Source organism: Oreochromis niloticus, linkage group LG12 (assembly GCF_001858045.2).
Source record: "Oreochromis niloticus isolate F11D_XX linkage group LG12, O_niloticus_UMD_NMBU, whole genome shotgun sequence".
Taxonomy (NCBI): Eukaryota; Metazoa; Chordata; class Actinopteri; order Cichliformes; family Cichlidae; genus Oreochromis; species Oreochromis niloticus.
Window position 1 is genome coordinate 12,925,495 of NC_031977.2, and position 23,231 is coordinate 12,948,725.

The following is a 23,231-nucleotide window of genomic DNA, read 5'->3' on the forward strand; positions in this document are numbered from 1 at the left end:
CTTCAGATATAAACATCTACATAAGTAGGATCAAATATTAATAAAAAGTGGCGGGTTTAATGTTAACTCTTACATGAAAATCTATGCTATATGCAGTGAAGGCTAAAAATGTCAATAAAGGGATAAATCAAATGTATTTTGTATGAGAAATGTATTTCTTTATGCTGCGACTTTGACCCACTCGGAATGTGGATACAACAGACCGGGCATGGTGGGCAAATCATTAGAACTATGTCGAGGAAAAATCCCAGCGAGCTTAATAAAACAGTATGATTAAAATTCAAGCAAGGATGGTAGTTATTCCACACACAATGGCTGTCTGCTTAATATACAGCAGTATGCAGGCCCCAGGTCTCTTTGTCCCAGGCCTCAGTGCTTGTAAAGAGCAAGGTCTTTTTACATTTTCAACAGTTGTGAGAAAACAAGCTGCTCACACATTCATGCTCCACCGCGGAGAAGACTTTTGGATGAAGGGTTGCCTTAGCTCTAACACAAAATCTGAATCATCAGAAGCTTCTCCTTCTCTCCCTCTCGCTCTTTCTTTCTTTCTTGCACTTGGTCCCTTGTTATGTTTCTTTTTCAATATAAGGAGCAATAGCTGCTAGAAACGTTCTAACTCCTTGCTTGGCTATCAGTTTCATAAAGTGTAGACAGTCTGAAGGGCACTGAATTGGGAGATATCTCTTCAGCAAGTTGTTGGGAGAATTGTGATAGGTGTGTGTGTGTGTGTACAGTATACTTGCCTACCGACTGTGTGTGTGTGTGTGTGCGCACTCTGTCAGTTCCAGCACAAGGGAACTCCTGAACGGATCGGGTCACTCCTGATCACATGGCAGAGATAATGGTCCAAACAACCTTGACGAGAGTGGAAGAGGTCTATCTATTTAATTAGAAACTTTAATATTTCATTCTCTGCTATGGCTCATTAGAGCCCTTCCATCATACCCTCCCAGGCCCATGAGCACTAGCACACAGTCTTTCTGTCTCAGAGGATTCTCATTTGCCAGGTTTTCTGTTTCAGCACTGAAATAAAGCTAAAAAGAAAAGGGGGGAGAAAAAAAACTTTATGCTTCACACTTTGTCAGTCACTAAACGCTTTTGTATTATACCAAACTGATTTGTTTCACAAGTGCTGAATGGGTTACATCAGCATGTGCACTCATTAGAAATATAAAAGGGTAAAAAGAAACGTATGTGATCACGCTCGTGCCATTTCGCAAAGTTCTTTTTCCTTTAGATGAAAGTGGAGACGGTAAGATGAGAGAATTTAGACGAGCTATTACAATGCAACGGTCATAATGAGACAGATAAATAGAGCAAGATGTGTTAGTAGGCTACCTTTCACCTACCCACTTTGGTTCTTTCATTATGTTAAAGTAAGTAACTCTTTAAATCTTATTTAAACATGCTTTTAATAAACATTCAGTATTTTACACACTACTATGTATTCAGACTGCAATGGGAGATTTTTGGGTGTAATACATTCAGAGTCTTTTAAACAGGGTGTTCTGAGTTCAGTCAGACACTGAGCTGAACACAAACACAAATTTCCGCTACCATACTCACCAGCCAACCCATTGTTGGTACATTCAGTGTTTGAGGTAAACAAACGGTCCCCTGCTCAAATTTGTGCAAAGGATGCAAGGTGATTGTTTGCTTCACTTTCTTTGTGTACGTCTTTACAGTTGTGTTATCACAAAATTTCCAGAGTTTTTCTCTAAAAAATCCAGGAAAGGAGGAAAAGAACATCTCAGTGTAAAAGTGTTTAATTCTCATTTTTTCTTACTATATGTTCATAGTAAGAGTTACTATGAAACCCATAGTCAAAGGGGTATATAGGATAATATTACATGGTCTCAAAATATGTGTTTTAGCTGTTTAAGACAACCAATAAGGACTTGATTGCACCCTAACTGTTTGCAGTTTCATATTTTTTTTCCCAATATGGAGACAAAAGGATCTCACCTGTTACCTCCCGTTCTTTAATCCCTCTCCTGGCTTCAGGGAGCGGGCTGTTCGAGCCTGGTTAGGAAGGGGAAGGCTTTGCCCAATCACTCTGCGTAGTCCCAAAGGTGCTCTGGTCCTAGGGAGGCAGGAATGTGATGACAGTACACTTTAGAGGTGATTCTGTTCAAGGGCGTGTCACTCTGTCACTGACAATATTTTAATACTGATCGAGGTGTCTCTCTGGCCACTACTTTCTCTCTGCCCTGTCACTGTAGTGTGTGCTGTATACACAAACACACAAAGGCACAAGAAGCACCTTGTCGAAATGAGTGAGACATTTCAATAATGTTGTTTTTTTTTTTGTTATAATTAACTGGAAAAATTCTGACATTAAAATGCATTAGTCTTATAAAACAATCACAATAGAAAGATTCATGCAAACCAGTATTTAAACTGTGCTTGTATACGTTTTCACTCAGTTTCTGTATATGTGTACGTGAAGTCATTCGTGACTCTGGCAAAGTGTGTGTGTGTGTGTGAGTTTATGTGTGGTAAGTTATAAGTTTGTGTGTAAGCAGGCATAGAGGGGGGCATAAAATATGCAGGATAATTACCAGGAAGAGGTTGGGACGCAGATGAAAAGCCTCGTATTGATTCTTGAAAGGACCTGACAGCTCGCCTGAATGTTTTATTTCCTCCGCATTGTTTGTTTTGCATATAAAGGATTCCATTTTCTTGTGAATTTTGATTGCAGTAAAAGCGGCAGACCCTCTGCTTGCTGTGGGGAGGACAAGAGCCGTGTTAACTGTTTAGAGACAGAAAATGGATGTGGGATGCAAGTGACCTCAAAGACGCCTGTTTCCCTGTCAAGCTGCCAAACGACCAGACTGCGGTGTCACACGTATGATGTATGAAAATGACCCCAGACAAAGAAAAAAAACTGTTGTAAAGACATGCCAACAGGAGAACCTGATTTTCTCATATTAACTGCAAAGAATCAATTTTCTGCTTTTTTACATATTACGATGTAGACGCGGGCACACTTTTATGCACATATTTAGTCAATGAAAAGTCAAGCATGAAAACGAGGATCCGGATCTGGTGAGCCCACCGTGAGTGCTGGAATGCATCAGCGTGTAGCGTCCCGTCCCAATGTAAACAGCCAGCGCACGTGTGTGCATGCCTCCCTCCACTAAAGCTGCTTTCCATTTCCCTCTGGTGCCCATTTCTCCTCATTCAGACCTTTGTTCCACCAGCTACCACAGATGAAATCCCACCGCAGGATTTCATACACAAACACAGCATCCGGATCGCCGCCCGCCTTCAACCCGCCCCTCTCACAGTCCAGCTGTCCTGACCATTACGCTGTAAAGAATGCCGCCGTGGCTTTAGGCAGATTTTGCACTTGCACAAAAAAGTGCATCAAATTCATGCTGTATGCTGTCACTCTTCAGGATCTCATTTTCAAATTTTCCAAGCAACAAAAATCTTCATAATCCACAGACTTTTTTTTTTTTTTTGCAAGCATTCTTTTGTTTTAATCTCACAGTTTCAGAATCCAGTTGTTTAATGTTGCTTGCTTACAAGAGCTGCTAGGCTTGGCTAAAGCAGCAAGAAACTAAAAGGATAAAAGTAGCTGTTGCCGGCTCTGTTGTCAGCCAGTTGGACATTATTTGATTAGAGTAAATCACATAAGAGCTCAGGCATAACAAAAAGGCAATAAAATCTGTTTTATTCATATCTGTAATCTAATCATTTCCAGATTGAATTTAAAGGCCTTTGTACAAGAATAAATATGCAATACGGTATTGATCTCTAAAGGAAATTCTCCTTTTGCTGGTGCACTAGGGGCAAAGGTCAGGGTCAGTCACAACACTTTGGCTCTAGAGTCTATGGGGATTGAACAGCATTTTCAGGGGTTCAGATGCTCAGTGTTTATGTGCGCTTTTTCTTCATTAAGTAAGTGTCTTCATAGACACCATTCCATGCTGCTGCCCCATCATCTATCATCTATCAGTGATTGTATATGCAATACTTGTTCTTCTCACAGGGATAGATGTCGAGCCCACACTGGAGCTTTTACAAAACAAACCTTGTGCTTGTTGCTATGCAGCACAAGAAAAATGAAGGGATTTCACATCAACTTCTTGTGCACAGTTAAAAAAACACAAATTCTAAAGAAAGTACAGCACAGAGGATACGCCAGCCAGACATCTGCTGTCAAAAAATGAGCATCATAAGGAGTCAAACATCCTAAAATTGTGCATTTTGTTCCAAGCATCCAGCTCTATGTTCAACGGGGAAAATGTGAATTTTATATTAATATAGTATCTGAATTGGTTTAGTAGGCAAAAATCTGTTTGGCTTTTTTTTTTACACCAAATATATGTTAAAAAAAAAAAAAAAAAAAAAAAAAAAAAAGTAATAAATTAAGGAAGATTTGCTACACTTTCAACTCCTCAAAGAACAAAATACAGCTAAAAGTGAGCTGAGGGCCAACACAGTACCTCCCTTCCACATGCACAGATTTATTTCAGATTAATGAAACACAAGAACAAACTGTATGACATATCCTGACGTAGCCTGATCCCTGCCTGAAGGATACATGCATTATGTTGATACTCATTTTTGCCTGGGCTTTTTTCTTTTTTCCTTTTTCTGTTTCTACTTCACACCTCCTGATTTGGCTCCAGCCCCTCATACAGTTAAATTCCTAACACACGCTCAACCAACAATTCCACCATCTAAAATGTCAGTCCTCATCCCACTGTCACCCCCATTTCAAACCATCACCCCCATCAATGCCATTTTGCTCCTGGGCTGAAAAGCAATTGAAACAATTTTCTTGCAGAAAATTATTGTCCTTAATTGCAATGAAGGGCACGTTTTCCCGTCATTCCTTGGGAGTGTTTTTCTCTCTCTGGGTGGAAATGTAGGCATTGCCACTGAGCGTGGGCTCTCTGAAAGAGGTCATAATTACATCCTTCAGTATGCTCGCCGTTGGCAAGGATTTTACGCTTCATAATTATTAAATGGCAGATTCACTCTGCACGCGTGTATGTGTGTGTGTGTGTGTGTGTCAGAGAGGGAGACAGAGAGTGTGTGAGTCTACTCCTGCAAACGTGTGCATGTGTTAAAATTCAGGGTGAAAAGACTTTGAATTTGCTCTCCAATGAAAGATTGAGAAGAGACTATTTGTGTATTCCGAGCACACACTTGCCAAAAGTTCTCCCTGATTAGTTGTTTCTATCTCACTAATGTTTTGCCAATCACACTCAGCACTATTGGCTGTCACCGAAGTAAACAATGCATGAATAGCATCAAACTCATTTATCTGTTTCAAGAAGCACAGCAAATTGATTTCAAGTAGGGTATATAACATTATTACCGAAGAACAGAATAGAATCCCACATATATAAATTATTTTGTAATTGTTATTGAGACATTAGTAATTGATATTGGAGATGGTAGGCAAAGTGCCATCCTAACAAGATAAGCTCCAGTCTGCTCAACTTTCCTCTTTCAGCATCATTTCCATATCATAATTATACTGTCTCATTCACAGCTGAGATAACATCCCACACTCTGCAATCCTAATCTCCCTCCCATCTCTCTCTTTTCTTTCTTTTGGCTCCCTTGCTGTCTTGCTGCTATCACAAACTTTACACCAGACACTAAGAAAAAAAAATATCATAAAAAGGCAGATTTGCATGTTCTTTTTTTCACCAAAAGAAAAGCTAGCAAAAGGCCAAAAATAGGTAAGTCTTTAATTTCCGCCATAGAAAAAAAAATAGTGCCAAACATCTTTTTCAACAAATAAAGTGTTGGGGTGAAAAAGATAGCTGGAGTCTCAGGTTGATGCTTTATTAGAACAAATATTTTAAAAATGTGCAGTCTTTCTGTAAAAAAGACTAAAAATCAGATCACGGATCACATCAACACAAGTTGCTCGGATGGATATTTTTCTTACCACAGATGAGTAATTTAGACTTCTATAACGTGCCAGATTCAATCTCTGTGTTCCCCCCTTGCCTGCACCTCTTCTTTGATGAAGTGATGCTGGGGATGATTGGCCCCTCATCACAGATCAAGCCCGGGTCCCCTCCTCACTTCTATTCTCCAGGAATTCATTATGCAAAGAGAGCAGTGGTGAGCGATGGAATATTTTACTTTATTATAACCAACAGGAGAGTAAACAATTAGACTGCACCATTTATACTCCCACTCCTCATAATTGTTTTATTCCGCATGCACTGTACGCACTCAACATAAACACATATGCATGAAGACAATTTGGATGCACGCGACTAATTACCATCTAGTTACTGTATAGTGTCCACTGACGGTGCTTGCATGTTCCCCAGTGAGAGCTATTAGAAGTAATTAGAGGGAAACTCTATGCCGTTGCTGGGAACGGGTTTATAAAACGACATTTGCAACCAAAAATCTGCGAGTTTATTGGGGGATTTAGCATTATTACTGAAATTAGTGCAACATAATAGTAGTTCAACATATTACACAGTAGCATTGAAAATTACAATTCTGCTGTTGTGTTCTTACATGGTTATGCATCCTATACAGAAAGATGTCCATTCTTAACTACTAAGAAGATAACTTTCTGAGACTTCCATCCCAGTTTGTAGTAATTAGTAGTAAAGTAACATTTACCTGAGCTTATTTGTATTCTTTGTGACATCATGCTTTTTAAAAGATACGTTGAATTTTCACTCAGTCGTGTAATCACAAACAGTCTGAGCTTGTACGTGTCTGTACACTTGTACTGCTGATTCATTACTAGTTAGTTAATTGTTCATATGAACGTAAAAAGTATCTTTAAAAAGGGAAAAAGTATCTTGAAGGTCTGCAGCACACAAGCAAAATTCTGTGTTTTGGGTAGTTTATTATTAAATAACTGATCTTCTTATTTGTTTTGGCTTAATTGCTTTTTATTACATTTTGCTAATTATATTGAGCTTACCTGGAATATATGTGTTTGTCAAAAAAATGAATAAAAAAATGTCTTTCTTGCATCAATGATGCCACATTTTGTACATGTCAAGTATAGTATAAGACAAACGGGATAATTATTTTAGGTCCAAACTGTTAACAGTCTAGTAAATTGCATCCTATGCATGTTGAACTTCTGAAGGTTGCATTGTGTGTTGCCTGCTTGATAAAAATGGTAGCAGTATGAAGTCCTTGAGAAGCACTTACCTACTTGCAGAAAGGGAGCTGTTTTAATGTGGGAGAGTCAATTGAAAATAATAAAATAAGTGTGACTCATATGTCTCTGGGGAAAACCAAACATCTCCTGCAACAAATCAAAACTTTTCCCTCTCTACTGCGGGGAGCGTGTCGAAAACGCCCTGTTTAGTCTTGTTCTATTTCTTCACAAATACACATTTTTAGGTGAAAAGGAGAAATCAAGAGTTTTCAGTTGTCTCGCTGGAAACAGACACCCGAGTTGGAAAGTGGGAGAGAAGTTGAGCTGTTAGATCTCGGTGGCATACGTTCCCCTGGGGAAAGCCACAGCTCAGGGTATACATCCTGTGCTGCTGTGGAGCTCGCTCAAAATACTGTTGTCACATAGCGATCACAGGCATCCGCTGATGGTACACAAATAGTCCTCTTACGACGCTCTTAAAAGCCCATTAGACATCACCACGCGCCGTGCCGAAGACGCCAGTCTTAACTGCTCCTGATGCCAAAGGAAAGGCATGAAGACAGACCTGATGCAGAACAATTCCATCTGAATGTGTTTGTTGACTTTTCAGCTCATTTTATGCGGTAAACATCTAAGAGAGCTGAAGCAAACCTCAGATCAGGATGTGACATTTTTCCATATTCATCTTGTGACACAGATATTTAGCTTGTGACAGCTGACTTCTCAAGAGCGTTTCACTTTTGGCTTCCTATTACCGTTTCAGAGTGTAACACTGCAGGACCGAGTATTATCCCGTAATTGTAGAGGTCACGCATGACCACTAACTTAACGAGGAAGCTGGTTCTGCATCAGAGGAAAGAACCATTAACATGTACTTGTTGAGCTCTTTTTACAGTATGTGAAAGCTAAATAGTGCCATCTGGTGACTTTAAGGAATGTGATGACAAACTATAAAAAAAATTAATTTATGTGATCATTTAAGGTAATGATGAAAACATTTCTGAGAGACTCCATAACGTGTTTTTGGACAAATCTAACATTTCGGCTCAAATCAGCACTGTCTATAATTAAAAAGCACTTCAAATAGTTTTACTCCCAAAAACAGTTTATTAAAAAGTTCAGTTGAAGAAGAAAAAATTAGCAAATAATAAGCGGAGGTGAAAATGTGAAAAGAGCGAAGCAAAAGTGATCGAGGTGTGGAAGTCTGGGTGGAGGGGGCACGAAAGGCACGCGTGTGCGCCGTGCTCGGAGAGCGGTAGGTGAGGATAAATGGAGAGCAGAGCTCCCGTTTGAGTGTGAGAATGCGTCGGCAGCCTCGGGAGCTCAGCGATCACTCCTCCAAACGGTTGCTGTGGGGATTGTGGCTCCTGGAAGTGGAAAAACTAACAGGTTCTAAAGAGGTGTGAGCCCAGAGGGAGGGGAAGCAGTGCTTACAGCAAAGGATCTGCTCAGCCAGTGCCTCTAATTGCACTTCATTATCTCATATTGATTTAATTAGCAGCTGCATTGCCTTCTGTGCACAGGGTTATGGTATGCCTTCAAACAAAAGGGGGCCAAAAGATGCATGTACTCTGCTGTATGGGAGCCTCCTCAATAAAGCCCGTCATATGACAACACTTAGCTGAGTCACCATAATTACCCTCGTGCGATCCCGCTCGTACCGACGCGGATAAATATGTGTTTCGACCACAGGCCACAGAGCCGGTCTTGAAGAACAGCAGGTCACAGAGTTGAAACGCACGCTGGGCAAACCTGGACTCGAGCTTCCTGTTTGCTCTTTCTTTAGAACTGCTCTGACGTACATGATATTTAAATAGGAAATATGTGAAAGGACGCTTTCTGTTTTTCGCGCAGTAGCTGTAGGATCAACGTCATAAAGCCTTTAAATATGTAATTATGTGGTACGTGCTAATACACGCTAAGTGCAGAGCTGTCAAACGAAGCTGCCCTGGCACAAATATACATCAACAAAAATACTCTCTAACATCAGAAAGTAAATATATTAAAATAATGGGTGCTATAGTGACTTCAGTGTTTAGTCCACAGCTTAAAAAAAGAGACACAAAGAGCGCTATTAAGGCAGTCAATCGGCTACACGGCATGCTAAAAGGATGACCCCCGAGTTGAGTTTTGCAGGTGGAACAATTTTACTATTGATCTATATAGAAAGACAACAGTTCTGCATAAGTGAGGGGAAAGCAACATGGAGGGCAGCTAAGCAGGCACTGCTGAAGAAACAGATGCTTCTTTTTGAGTTGAGCACTTCTAATAGTGGAAGAGGAAGTTCACAGTGAATCGGGACAAAGGCCTACAGAGACAGTTAGGATGTTTGTCTTTAACGATCCAAGGCGGCTCTGGATACAATCATCCTTGTAATAAAATTTACTATATTCTTTCCCAGCCCACTCCCTCCCATTACGACAATCTGTACCGTATGACGAGCAACAACTGCAGAGAGCTATTTTAATCAAAAGAAGATGTCCTAGAGGAGAAGTTAAAATATGTTTTATATATCTAAAAGTTGGAAGACTCTGTTATTAATTTTTATACCTGTTAAATATCTTAAAGATGTATTTGACTTATCAAACAGAGCAGCCAACAGAGGCCAGATCTTACAAAGGAACCCAAATTTATTTCATATCCACAGACTTCCCTGATTGTCACAGCCTTTTTGAACACCCTCCTCCCTGCCTCTTTGACACCGACCCTTTGAAGACTGGAATACGCTGGCAGAATGAATGAAAAGTTCAAATCAGTTATAGGGTTTAAAAGGGGTTAGCTTGACTTCACCCCATTGCTTTCATCCAACTGATATGCAGTCTTTTGACAGCTCTGTCCTCTATTGGCTCACACACACACACAAAAAAAGAAAAGAAAATGCTGTGGTAACTCCTGTATGCTTCTCCCCTCTAACCTCTCTAACTTGCCCCATTGTTGGATGCTTCACAAAGAACCTGAAGTATCCTCACACGGTTCCTTTCTTATTCCCATCTACCTGATTCACCTAATTTCAAAAATCGTGCGGCGTGAATCACCACATGCAAGAGGAAAGTGGAGTGCACATTAAAGTAAACACAAAGAGTCTGCGGTTCTCAGAGAGAGGAGGAAAGTGAGGGAATGGAGACAGCAAATAAAAAACAGCACTGGTTAGTGGAGAGCGCAGTATGGAATGGAAAGCCCCAGCAGCAATCTGCTAGCACTTAGAGCGAAAGCAGCCTGGGGTCAATATCTAAAGCCAAAGACTTGGACGCACAGACAATTTCAGCCACTTGAAATTGTTAAACAAATAACAGATTGGCGAAGGTATAATTCCCTCCTTTTCTTTACATTCCTTCTCTGATTCTATACATTTTCTCCACTTTTCTCCACTTGGCAAAACTTCTCCTGGAGTATGTTCCTGTCTTCTTTCTCTCTCTTCTGTCTTGGCACACCGAGGCAGCGATAGATGGATGGACTTGGCAGGCGCGCATAGCCAGCCTGGTGATGCGAGAAAATCTTTTGCCAATACAGAGATGGTACAGATGGACGTGACATGTTGCTGTTTTCTGTTTTTGTTTAATATTTCTATATTCTTTCCACGTCTGTCTTCTCACATGTGTTTAAACCCGTACTCGGATGGTTCTCACAGGGGTCTTTGCTCATAGGCTTAAAATTGGCCATTAGTGTATATGTTCAAAGGGACAAATCATCAGCGGCTAATTAACCATTATTAACTGTTCTGCTGTGAAAGAAGACAAATTATCATAAATTACAGCCTAATTAAAATGTGATTGCTGGCTCAATAGTTATAAATCATTAATTTTTAACACCCTTATCACATGCGGACGGACCAATTCAACAAAAGGTCTATTAGACAAAAATGAATTCACTGGTTTCTTTCAACACGCACACCCCACTTTCTACTCCTCTCTCCCACTGCAGTCATTAGCCATAATTACTCTATGTAACGCACTGGCTCTATCCATAGATATTAAAGAACAATTAAACCACAGCCTAATTGCATTAAATGAAGTCTTGTGTAGAGGCTGCCCAATCTTAAATTCTATGCAATTAGTATGCAAGAGATGTAAGAGTATACTGAACTAACCAACTAGGCAGGTACGTAAAGAAAGAAGGAAAAATGCGTGGTGGAAGGAAACTTCATTACAAATAAATGATAAGTTCTTTTTCAAAGACTTGCATATTAAAAAAATACTTCAGCAGATGCACAAAGGAATCAGTAGAAAAATGAATGACGTTAACATTCAGCGCTATATAAATACAGGCCATTTACCATTTACCATTTACCATTCATGAGATTTTGAAAAAAGTTAAAAAGAAATAAAACCTTAATTTCCGATACTATTTTATTTTTTTAGGTTTCCGTTTTTTTGTCAAGCTGTATTTAAAATCAATGATTTCACCATCTCATCATTATATTTTTACAGTGCTGCATTCACATTTGCTACAGGAAATGAACCATGCAGTCCTGCAGTTTTCAATGTTTACCGTTCACTCTCCCGCCACATCACTTACTGCTAATACAAAAAGGACATTTCCTACGGCTATGGAGTCGCACTACCAGCATTCAACTTGTTAATGGTGGCGTTTTCTTTTTTTTTTAATTGAGAAGCTGCTCCAGGAAAAACAGTATCAACATAGTTAATACTAAATTATGCAAGTTTAGGTGTACTTTAAGCAAACAGGTCAGCTTCTCTTCAGCTAGAAAATGCAATTTCTGATTATTTAATTCTCTGCTTTTTGCAAGGATTCAAATTGCAAAAGATTGGGATACATGTTTTGTGTGAATTCAGCTCTACGGCAGTAAGACAAACTGTGTAGTAAGGGGAGTAAACGCAAAATTAAATTCAGTCAAAGTATAAAGTTTTACAAAAGAAAACACTGTCAAATAAACTGCAAGACCTACTGATGCAAATAACTTAAAACACTATCCACCATTGCTAATTACCCACCACGTATTTGTCTTTCCTTCAAGTTAAAAGTATTAAATAGTATGTCCATATTGCCAGTCACCTTTATGTGCAACAACAATGTTCCTCCTGTTCAGTTCAACATCTTCTCCACATAAGTGTTGTGTATTTGCCATCCCAGGGCTCCTGTTTGTAGTTCTTCCCCCCATTTTCCTTTGCCTTCGATCTCTCCTTCTCTCTCTAACAAGCTAGCTCTGGACCCAGTGAGGTGAGCAGAGGTGAAGTTGTGGGTGCGTGGTAGGTTGTGTGTGTGTATGGGGGGGGGTATTGTTTAGAGCCGCTTCCCACTGACATCCAGGTAAATGGGTAAATGTGTACTCTCATCCATATTCCAGTAACCCAGGCAGAGGCATTTGGCCAGAGCATGGCTGGGGCCAGGACATGAAATATTAAAAGGATAAAGTGAAAGGTGGAGTACCCAGAGGGCCTTTGGACAGTTAAACAGCTCTTTGTGTGGAGGTGTCTTCACTGCCTGTATCCCCACCTGGCATCCACCTCTGTGAGAGGCTGGGATTTCAGCATTGTGTACTTCAGCCAAGGTCAGCGCACAGTACACCAAGTTAGTATCAAACTGTGCTCTGTGATCAGCTCTTACCGTCCTAGAGCAGTGTCAATGATGGACCATGTTCACAGCTCACAAACAAATCAATAACTCTGTCGATTGCATGACTGGAGCTGGGAAAGATGTAGAAAAAAATGAAAGATGGTGCTCTTTCCATTTTTTTTTTAGCCTCTCTTGGCAGGATGAAGCTCAGCCTGCTGTTTGACTGGTAGTGTGCCAAGTAGGGACTCAGATATATCAGATTTCAATTAACCACAGTTCATGAGGGCCGTCCACAGAGGTGACATGGTCCTCACACTCTCCATCCCCTGCTTAGTTGCAGCCCCAGGGAGTAGGTAATGAGATGGCTCTCTATCTGGCTCTCCATCTCCTCTCTCTTTCAGGAGGAAGCCTGGCACTCAGGGCCAAGGAGGCCTGTTGACACCTAGGGCAGGTGCTTGGCCCATTTGGCTGTGGCCTGCAGCCTCCAAGCATGTTTGGCTTGCAGTGGCCACACAGTTTGCCCCTCTGGACTGCTCTAGGCGCCTAGATAATGAATAGTCTGAATGCAGGTGTGTCCAGGTGCAAGCGTGTGTGAAATTGTGTGTGCGTGCAAGTGCACGTGTGTGTGTGTGTGTGCATGAACACAGACAGATAATGCACGTAGAAATATTAATATTTTATGTTGAGGCAAAACTACTTTCACATGCTTTCTTTAACTATGATGGTTATGATTCATTCGTTTAACTCTCATAACAGAATTTCACGTGGACTGTTTGACAATAATAAAATATTCCTGCGGTCACATCTGTCACCGGGAAAGACAAGAGGCCTCCAAACCCGTAGTTCACTGCTCAATCACTTGAGCTTAATTTGTATGCTGATTCAATCACAGAAAAGGAAAACAAAGCAAGGTGCGGAAAAAAATGACAGCCAATCGATCAGAAAGCAAAGCAAGGAAGGACTGGCAATTCTTCAAGCACACCCCAGCAAATTCACACAGTTACTCAGTGTTACCTGCTGCTGGTGGTGAAATGTTGGTAGGTGGTGGTCGTGATGAGACGTCCAGTGTGTTGTGAGGGAAAAGCGATCTGGGAATTTCCAAGCTGAGACTTCTGCGATAACGACGCCTAGGTAAATGATCCAGAAGCTTCCAAAGGTGATGTTTTTGCATATGTTTGGATTATTAAGATATTAAATATAATGATCAAAGCGTTGATGCCTTTGATCATTTTACTTTCTTTGTTGTGGATTTCGGCTTTCAAAAGAAACCAGAGGAGAAAAAGACTTGCCCCAGTGTTTCTATGCTATGCCAGCAACATTCATAAACAGAGCAGGGCAGAGAGTTGGGAGGATGCAACAGTGCATCCGTCACCAAGAGGAATGGTCGTGTCATCACCAACTGTGGTGTGGAATCACACGCAGTCGCTCTAAGATACACTTCTTTATGGAGGCACTTTTTACATTCTGCTGAGTAGCCCTGGAAAAATAAAAGCTAAATCTTAGCTGTCACCATCACGCTCTGCTGCACTATAACACTGTCCGGCGTCTGGGCACTCCACATGAGGCAAACAGAAACACAGAAATTCCACATATTCATTGATACAGCATGCATCATGAAAAAACATGGGAAGGCTGTTTGTGCCTTTAAAGGTCTGTGCTTTTGCATGCGTGTGTGTGTGTGTGTGTGCGTGTGTGTGTGTGATTGTATGTCTGGTGGAGAATAATAGGGATGAGAAGGTCTCGGCGTGGCTGCACAACAGCCGTTTCAGAGAATCAAATGGCTGAGCAGTCAGTAATGAGGCAGACAACAGAGACTCAGCCAGACCCAAAAGATTTGAAGGGCAGACGGGCAGGAGGTGTGGTGGATCTGTTTGTGTGTGTGTGTGTGTGTGTGTGTGTGTGTGGTGGGTGGATAAAAGGGGGCAGAAAAATGTGGAATTAGTCAGACAGTAATAGCAGAGAGAGATGAGTATATGCATACTTGCACTTGGGGGAGGGGGTGGGGGGTTATAACCCGAAATATAAAATTGTGCAAAACAATAGGAGAACTAAGAGCAAATAGAAATGATGGTGATAATTGAATTGGTAGGTTGATTTGCATTAGCATCGGGAGAGGAGAGAGAGGAGAGGAGAGAGGAGAGGAGGATTTGTGAGTCATTAACATGCTGTTGATCCTCAAAGTGCCACAACTCGCCCACCATTTTTCCACCTTCATACACACACTGTCACACTTGCAAAGCCGCTGAAGTTTTCACTGACTAAATAATGTTTAATGTAGTCTGCAGGTTTGTGTTTTTTTTAATTAGTCTTAGCAATAAAATTGTTGCTACTTGGTTGATCCTGATGCTACTAGACAAAAAACACCGCTTCTAATGAAAAAATACAAATTAAATGCATGAAAATAATGAAATTATATAATATCATATTATTTAAAGCAGTGAGAATAAAAACTAGATATTGGTACATATATTGCATTATTATACAAATTATTATGCCAAAGGTTTGTGGTGGCTAACAACTAGCCATGAACTGAACCCAAACTCTCCATCTTCTCCATTAGTCCAGAACACAGGACTATGTATTGGCCATATGTGTTATTGTCCAAGACACATCTGGCCAAGAAGCGGACCAAATATTCTCATTTTGTTTGTAGCGACACATTTTGGTGTGCTTAGAGTTCACAACAAGTTGGGGGGCCTCCATGAATAGGATTTATTTGTCCAGCACGTGCCCCAGATGCTCAATTGGATTGAGATCCGGGGGCTTTTGAAGCCAAGTCAACACCTCAAACTTATAGTTGTGTCCCTCAAAACATTCCTGAAGCATTTTTGCTTTGTGGCATGATGCATTATCCTACTGAAAGAGGCCACAGTCATCAGAGCATACAGTTTCCATGAAAGGCTGTACATGGTCTGTGTCAAAGCAGCATCCACATGCATGGCAGGACCCAAGGTTTCCCAGCAGAATATTGTCCTCTGTCGGTGGGCCTTCTTCCCATTATTGCATTCTGCTGCCAGGTGTTCCCCAGGTAAGCACACACCTGCCCACCCAGACGAAGTTAAAAAAAAAAAAAAAAGAGGGGGATTCTTCAGACAAGAACACTTTCTTCCATTGCTTCATGGTCCAGTTCTGATACTCATTTCTTGAGACTTTCAGCAGTGGACAAGGGTCAGCATGGTTGCCTGACTGGTCTGTAGCTATGAAGCCCCATATGCAACAAACTGCAATGCATTGTATTTTGACACCTTTCTATCAGAACCAGAATGAACTTTCTCAGCAATTTGAACAGAAAATCTTCTCTTGAGGGCTGTCCTGTGTGGTATAACGCAGCCTTGCATCACTGAGCCCTGGCTGTCCATGAACCTGTCACTTGTTCACCACTGTTCCTCCCCTGGATACTGACCACTGCAGATCGGGAACACCTCACAAGATCTGGAGATTTGGAGATGCTGTGGCCCAGTCATCTAACATCGTGAAACTCACTTAAATCCTTACACTCGCCTATTTTTCCTGCTTCTAACCCATTAACTTTGAGGACAAAATGTTCACTTGCTTCCTAATATAGCCACCCACTGACAGGTGCCATGATGAAGAGATAATTAGTGTTATTTACTTCACCTGTCAGTGGTCATAATATTCTGTGTGATGAGTGTACAGTGCCAATTCACAACAACAGTCACCTCAAGGTGCTTTGTATTATATGTTAGACTTTACAGTATTAGAAATAGCAATCACGTGACCCCCTATGAACAAGCACTTGGCGACACTGGGAAGACACGAAGAAACCTCCTGGAGAATCAGTCTCTGGGAGAGGCAGCCATCTGCTGCAACTGGTTGGGGTTTACTCAATGAACTAATGGAAAATAAAATCTTTAGTCATTCCACATAGTGTCCAGTATCCAGGCCACAGATGTGCACATTAGGTTGACTGGTGATTTTAAAGTTCCCATGGACACGAATAAAGTGAATAAAGTGCTGCATTAAGGTATGAGTGAAATTTGTCTTGATGCTTCTGCATTTTAAGTGGTCAGTAAGACTAGAAAACCGATATATGCATTAAGTATTTGGACAATAGCAGATATTTTGTAGTTTTGCCTGTGTACTCCACAGTGGATTTTAAGGATCAAGATGTAACTGAAGTGCAGTATTTCAGCTTTAAGGGGTTTTACAAAATATTTCAATTAACTTTTCAGGAGTTACAGACATTTTTATACATAGTACTCCTCGTTCAGAGGCCCAAAAGTAATTGGACAAACTAACATTTTTAAATACAAGGATTGTTTTTAATATTTGAAAGAAATTCCAAAATGAAAATGTAGAATCAAAGTGTAGAAAGTGTAGAGTTTAGCCCTGTACACTTCATAAACACAAGTGACATTGTCCACTGGCAGCCATACATGCTCGTCACATAACACTGTCTCCACCATGTTTGACAGACAACATGGTATGACTCTGAATCATGAATTGTTTCTCTTCTCCATAGTTTTTCTTCCCATCATTCTGGTACAAGTTAATCTTGGTTTCATCTACCTAAAGAGTTTTATCAGCGCTATGTAAGCTCTTTCAGGTGTTTTCTAGCACTGTCTAACCTGACCCTTTTGTTTGAGTGTAATCAGTGGTTTGCACTTTCTTGTAAAGCCTCTGTATTTCCATTTCCATGAAGGCATTTCTTAACCTAGACCTTGAAAGGGATACACCGTCCTCATCAAGAGGGCTGTTGTCTTGGTTAGATGTTTTGAAGTTGTTTTTTGTTTTTTAACCAAAGAAATAATTCTATGTATTTTAGTTGTGTGGTCTTTGGGCTCTTTGGTGTTGCTAAGCTCAGAAAACCATTCTTTTTAAGCTTGTACCAGATGATTTGAACACTGGTTTTTGGTTTTCGCTATCACACTATTTAGATTTTTTTAGCCTAATGAGGCCCCCCTTAACTTCTTGACATCTCTTTGAATCTCATATTTAAAATTACCATGAGAACCTATAACATACAAATTCAACACTTTGATTCAACTTTAGCTATTATGCCTGCTTCTTTTGTAGTGAAATAACTGGGGAACAGGTCTCACCTGGCCCTGAAACTGCTTGTCAGTCAATTGTCCAATTAAGCTTGAGCCTCTGAAAACGAGGGACTGTGTATAAAATTTATGTAATTCCTTAATAGTTAATGTCAATTTTTTGTAAAACTCCTTGAATTGAAGCTAAGTCTGTCATGTATTGATTGTTTAAAATACACTGTAGTACTATATAGCTCCCAACATAATATATTGCACCACTGTCCAAATACTTATGGGCCTAACTGGAGTCCATTTGATTCCAGACATTGAACTTGAGTAGTAATACTCCAAAGTGCTTACTAAGAAAGTTTAACACAGAAATTACTTGACTACACTGTAGTAATTAAATATTTTAAAGTTAATATAAAGTTCTTAGGTGCAGTCTCATGAGAAAAAGTTTGCATGTTGTTAGTGGACAAATCCCTCCAAACCACGAATAATGTGTGCGAGCAGACGATGGAAGTACTGTGATATTTCCTGTCTTCCATCTCCCCGAGAGCCCGGCTCTCTGGTACTCCTGGAAGGTGGTGATGCAGTGTCGGATTGTCGCTTCCTCTGATCTGCAGTCACACAGCGGATTCCCAGGGAGCGTGTCACCGAGGGCGGGTGGGAGACGGGGCTCAAATGCTCTGTTCGTTACTCTAAACGCTGCCTAATTAATAATGTATCAGAGAGGACGCGCTGAGACACAGCAGGGCTCCTCGGCTTGTCATAAGCACTGCCGCATGCACGCACACACATACGCGTTTGAGAAGAGACTGATCAACCCCCCGCCCTCCTTCTACAGAAGCCTCCACCCAAATCTCTCCTCAGACACAGAAGCAGCAGGAGGAAATAGACACCAGCCTCTGAATACACGTGTCAGTCCATTGTTGATGAATCCTTCATCCTGCTGAAGCCCTGTACGTACATACATGTACATACTTACTGCACAAACTCACAGAGACAACAGGAAAGGAGGAACTTTATTCTTTAGGGCTTTGTTTCTGCCGTATGAATTTTCATAAGTGAAATTTTATGGTTAAAATGAGCTGTTGTTGGGAGGAGTGGGAGCTGTGACGGAGGTTAGATTCTCATAACTCCTATGAGACTAGTTTAAACACACAAATAATAACAAGTAATGGCCAGTTGAGTCTCTTAGTTGTAGGCCTTAAAATCAGCCACATGTCTATTTGTGCTTCGATTATTAAACTGTTATCATCCACAAGCCTCTAAGCCAACAAGGACGAGAGTGCTCACGCCTGTCTGTGCCATAATAATGGTTCTATACTTGCACTAAAACAAAACAAAATATTGGTTGTTACAGAGGCTTATTCAATCATCACAAAATCGAGCAGTGTTGCACAACTATAATCTATTCATAGATTATCAACAATGTGATGGTTATTTATATATATGTTCTGAGACTGACATCCAAAGCCTCTCTCTGCCCTTTTTTTCTTTCTCTCTCTTCCTCGCATTTGATTTATTTTGCTTCTTTGTTTGTGTTTGTCATATGGAGAGATGTAAATTTAGCCACCCCAAGGGAGAGCATCCTCACTAGTGGCACAAAAAAAAGACACTGGAAGAGAAAAAAAATCCGAATAACATAAACCACAAAAAAGTGAGAGGTGGAAGGATAAAGTAAAGGAGGGATTGTGGTTTGAGCGAGATGGAGGGGGGGGGGGGAGTTAACAAGAGAGGGAGGTTTGAGATGCACAGGACTCTGTAAACAGTCGACGCGGGGGCTGGAAAATTAACGCTGCATAAATTGTGCAAAATATGTCCTATTTTCCTTTCCCTTTTTTCCTCTGCACCCTCTTTTAAAAGGGTTCAGGATGCAGGGCTGTCAGATGAACGCCAGACAGGCATTTTCCGACTTCGTTTGATCCCAGCTCCTTCTTTTAAAAACACTTCCCAATGACAGAGGGGAGGCAGAAAGCAGGTCGCAGTTGTATGTGTGTGTGTGTGAGGTGCTGGTGGTGAGCTGGAGGAACAGGAGAGACGAGCCGACAGGAGACACATGTAGACAGACTCTCACAGTTATCACACCCTCATTGACACTGCCTTTATAGTCCCTGCAACCAGCGCTTCTCACTGGGAGAGCGGCAGGGATTTTGTGTCTGATAACTGTGTCAGCAGATCAGCACCTACTGATGCAGCGGGTGTTAGGACAGGGACTAATAGGACTCTTAAGGGCCGTTATAGGTGGACCAAATATATCAAGGGGAAAAAAAGACGCTCCTGCTGAATTGACTTGTTTCTGTTTTACATATCAGGCCAGGTGTGTAGATTTAATTTGCTTAAAAGAGGTGTTAAAGGTTTAATGATCAACATGACAATAACGAATGAGAGGCAAAGATTTTATTTTACGTCTATCAAATCACTGCAATGTTCATCTTCCCTCTTGGTTGGACTACAGTAGCTGTATTTATTTACAGCCATTCTGTCCAAAACAATAATGCTAACTTCTCTCCTCCTGCTTCTGCTATTGACTTCACCCTTTGTGTCAAACTACATCTGCCTGTGCTTGCTTCACCAGCTAATGAATTCCAAACAGAGTGAAGAAAAGAGGGGGGAAAAAAAGAAAAAGCAGGGCATCTCTCAATGGTCTCTCCCTTTCTCTCTCGATCACAACAACACCATTTCCATTTATAATTTCGATTGTTAATTTGCATGAGAAAAATTAGTTGGGTGACATGCATGATGTTTCCCCCCCTCCCTCCCCTTTTTTTCTTTCTTTTCTGCTTAATTTTCCCACTAATTATAAGCAGCAATGGCACATTATTTACATAAATAATTGTTGTTCCTTCTGTTCACTCATATTTTCCTCCTTTCTTTCTTTGTCAGAGTTGTTTTGGCATTTGTCGTCCGCGGGGGCATTTCTCCTCTGAGAACATTTTCACATCTCTCCCGACTGAAATATCTTGGATCTTGAGTGTTTTCGCCCGATGTTTGTTGTGGTGTTTTGCTGTCCTTTGTTCAATAAATAGATTTATCCTACATTTTTTTCCATCCCCTCAAAACTTCTGAAGTCTCATAAACAAATATGTCAGTTGAACTTTTCTACTATTTTTACTTCGAAGACAGACCACCTTTCCACTTTGTTGCCTTTACAGATAAGTTTATGGTATAAAGGATCAAACGCAGGACCTCACATGTACGTATTTTTATTCATGGTATTGTTGCTGTGAGGATAGCAGATATGGCTTTCAGTTATAACTAGCATGATAACAAAGTCTTGTGTGCATTGCAGGTGGAGCTGTAAACTGCCCCCCTGCTTATCACAGTCTGGTGCTTGTGGGTATTTTCTTCTCTGCATGCCAGGACGCGGGTTCTGACAGCAACCTGTACACTTACTAACAACATGATTTCTGGTTCTTTGCTGGACATTGCAACTTCTCAGATCCATCCGTACACATTGTTGCCTGAAGCCTCAACTACTCTGTTTGATATATTTAATGCTCATGACCTTCTTACTGTGGACTGACACTGACAGGAAGTAAGACCTTTCAGCCATAAATCCAGGTTTGTTAAAACTGTTTATTAATGTTACAGTGTTAAGCTGCCTTAACGCAGCAAACAGTTATGGAGGCTATCAGGTAACTGCTAATAGTATGCTAACGTTAATGTGTGCTAACATCTATAATAACACATCTATGTTAACATTTTTAACACTTTAAGGAAAAAGGAGAATTACTCACCACTTAAAATTCCTCATTAACATCTGTGCTGTAAAGTGCCCCAAAGCTGCATTCTTTTGATGGCCATCGGGAACAATCCCTGATCCTTTAGTAGTCTCTGGGATAGCAAGCCTCAGCCCTAAAATCAAAAAGCTCTATCAGGCTTTAGCATTTTGTAAAATACGAATAAATACATCTAAAAACATGCATTTACCAAACTATTACTTTCTATTGAAATAATAAATAACAAAAGGACCAAAAAGGAACAACATTTTAATAAAGATATATTTACATTAATTGCATAATTTGTTTGTATCTGTTTCAGCTCAGAGTAACAATAACCTGTCTGAAGTTAAAAAGATTCAAGAGTACACAAAACAACTGGCATATGCTGACCTCATTATTTATGTCCATTACTGTAACAGTATTTCTATATATGATGGAAAATATATCAGAACAGTTAATAAAATACGGAGAACTTTCTTTAGGTTTGTCTTAAAAGAGTTTGACAGTATGAAATGTGTAGAAAAAGATAAAATATGAGAACACTGATATGAGTCCTTTTAGAGTGATATGAACATGTTAGTAAAATTAAAGGCTGGCTGAATCATATACAGATTATAATATCATTTTCTTTCATTTCATTAAACCCTGTAAAAAGACCCAGAATCCAGGCCTAAAGCCCAGCTAAATGTTCTGTCTTTCAACAGTTTACTGTTTCATCAGCTTCTCTGTGGCATTTGCAAGTCTGACAGTTCAGACTAATGGCAGATCACAGTTTCATTAAAAAACAAGTTCTTGGTAATGTCCAAATACAACCGGTCAGTTCATTGTTGGATTATTTTATGAGATTAATTCTGCAGGGGATTTATACACTCTAGTGCTTTCAGTGACACTTCAATACAGCAGCTCAATGTATGGGGGATTGATTTTTTTAAAGGCAGTGCCTCTGTTGATCATAAAGAAGATAAGTTCCCTTGTGTATGGGGTCACTGGGGGGCTTTAATACTAATAGTAAAGAGCAATGGCAGGGGTAAGTAACATATATGAATTAATTCATTAACAGGCAAGCTATGTCTTTTCAAAAGGCAAAAACTGCTTTATCATTTGTTTACAGTTACTGACAATCACTGCATACTCTCATAGACTGTATAAGTTCTTGAACTTCTTACTTTTACATTGTCTTTTTCACCACACTGGTGCTGAGCTCAGATGTGATGGTCCAGTTTGTTCTTGGTAACAAGGGGAGAGAGAAGTCATTGGAAACAAGGTAAGAGGGCTGCATGTGGGGTACACACTTTTAATTGAAGGGAGGAAAATGTGCATCAGTAGTGTAGTGAGGGGCGGCGGGCAATCTTCAGAGGCCAATTAATTTGGAATACAAAACAGTGGTGCAATCTGCTCAGACTGTCTGTGCGCACAGCGAGCTCACACCAGCCCCGTCTCAAAGGCCTCGAAGATCAAATTTATTTAAACACACTTCCTTCACAACCCCTGACTCCCTAGATACGACTGCCACCTCTCTAACGCACACTCATTCACTGCCCATATGTTCTTTATTGTTGCTCTGAACTCTAAAGAAGAAATTACTTCTACAGTGCAAAGTTATTGTATTACTGCACAAAAAGTAACCACACACGCACACACACATATGCATGCGCATACACAGACTAAGCTGTACCTTTCAATGTAGCCACAAATAGCAGGACTTTCCTCTCCAGATTATTCTCTTTGTACCCAGCATAGAAGCACACAGAAATGGCCAAAGCTCAACCCTGCAGACCCAGATTTGGTCAACATTCAACAAAGAGAATCAGGTCACCAGTGCAGTCACAGTGCACCTTGTCTGGACCAGCTGGAAAAAGGGTTTAAAATAAAAAATGAAAAAAGATT

General features: G+C 40.5%; 1 long non-coding RNA gene across 1 annotated transcript; it reads right to left on the reverse strand.

The window, feature by feature from the left end:
- Positions 1-1,974: 1,974 nt before the first annotated feature.
- Positions 1,975-21,468, reverse strand: LOC109204662 (uncharacterized). The gene is made up of 3 exons (XR_002064193.2): positions 21,360-21,468; positions 2,562-2,725; positions 1,975-2,083 (listed from the first exon to the last, which is right to left on the reverse strand). It is a non-coding gene; the product is annotated as an uncharacterized LOC109204662 (long non-coding RNA).
- Positions 21,469-23,231: the final 1,763 nt, after the last annotated feature.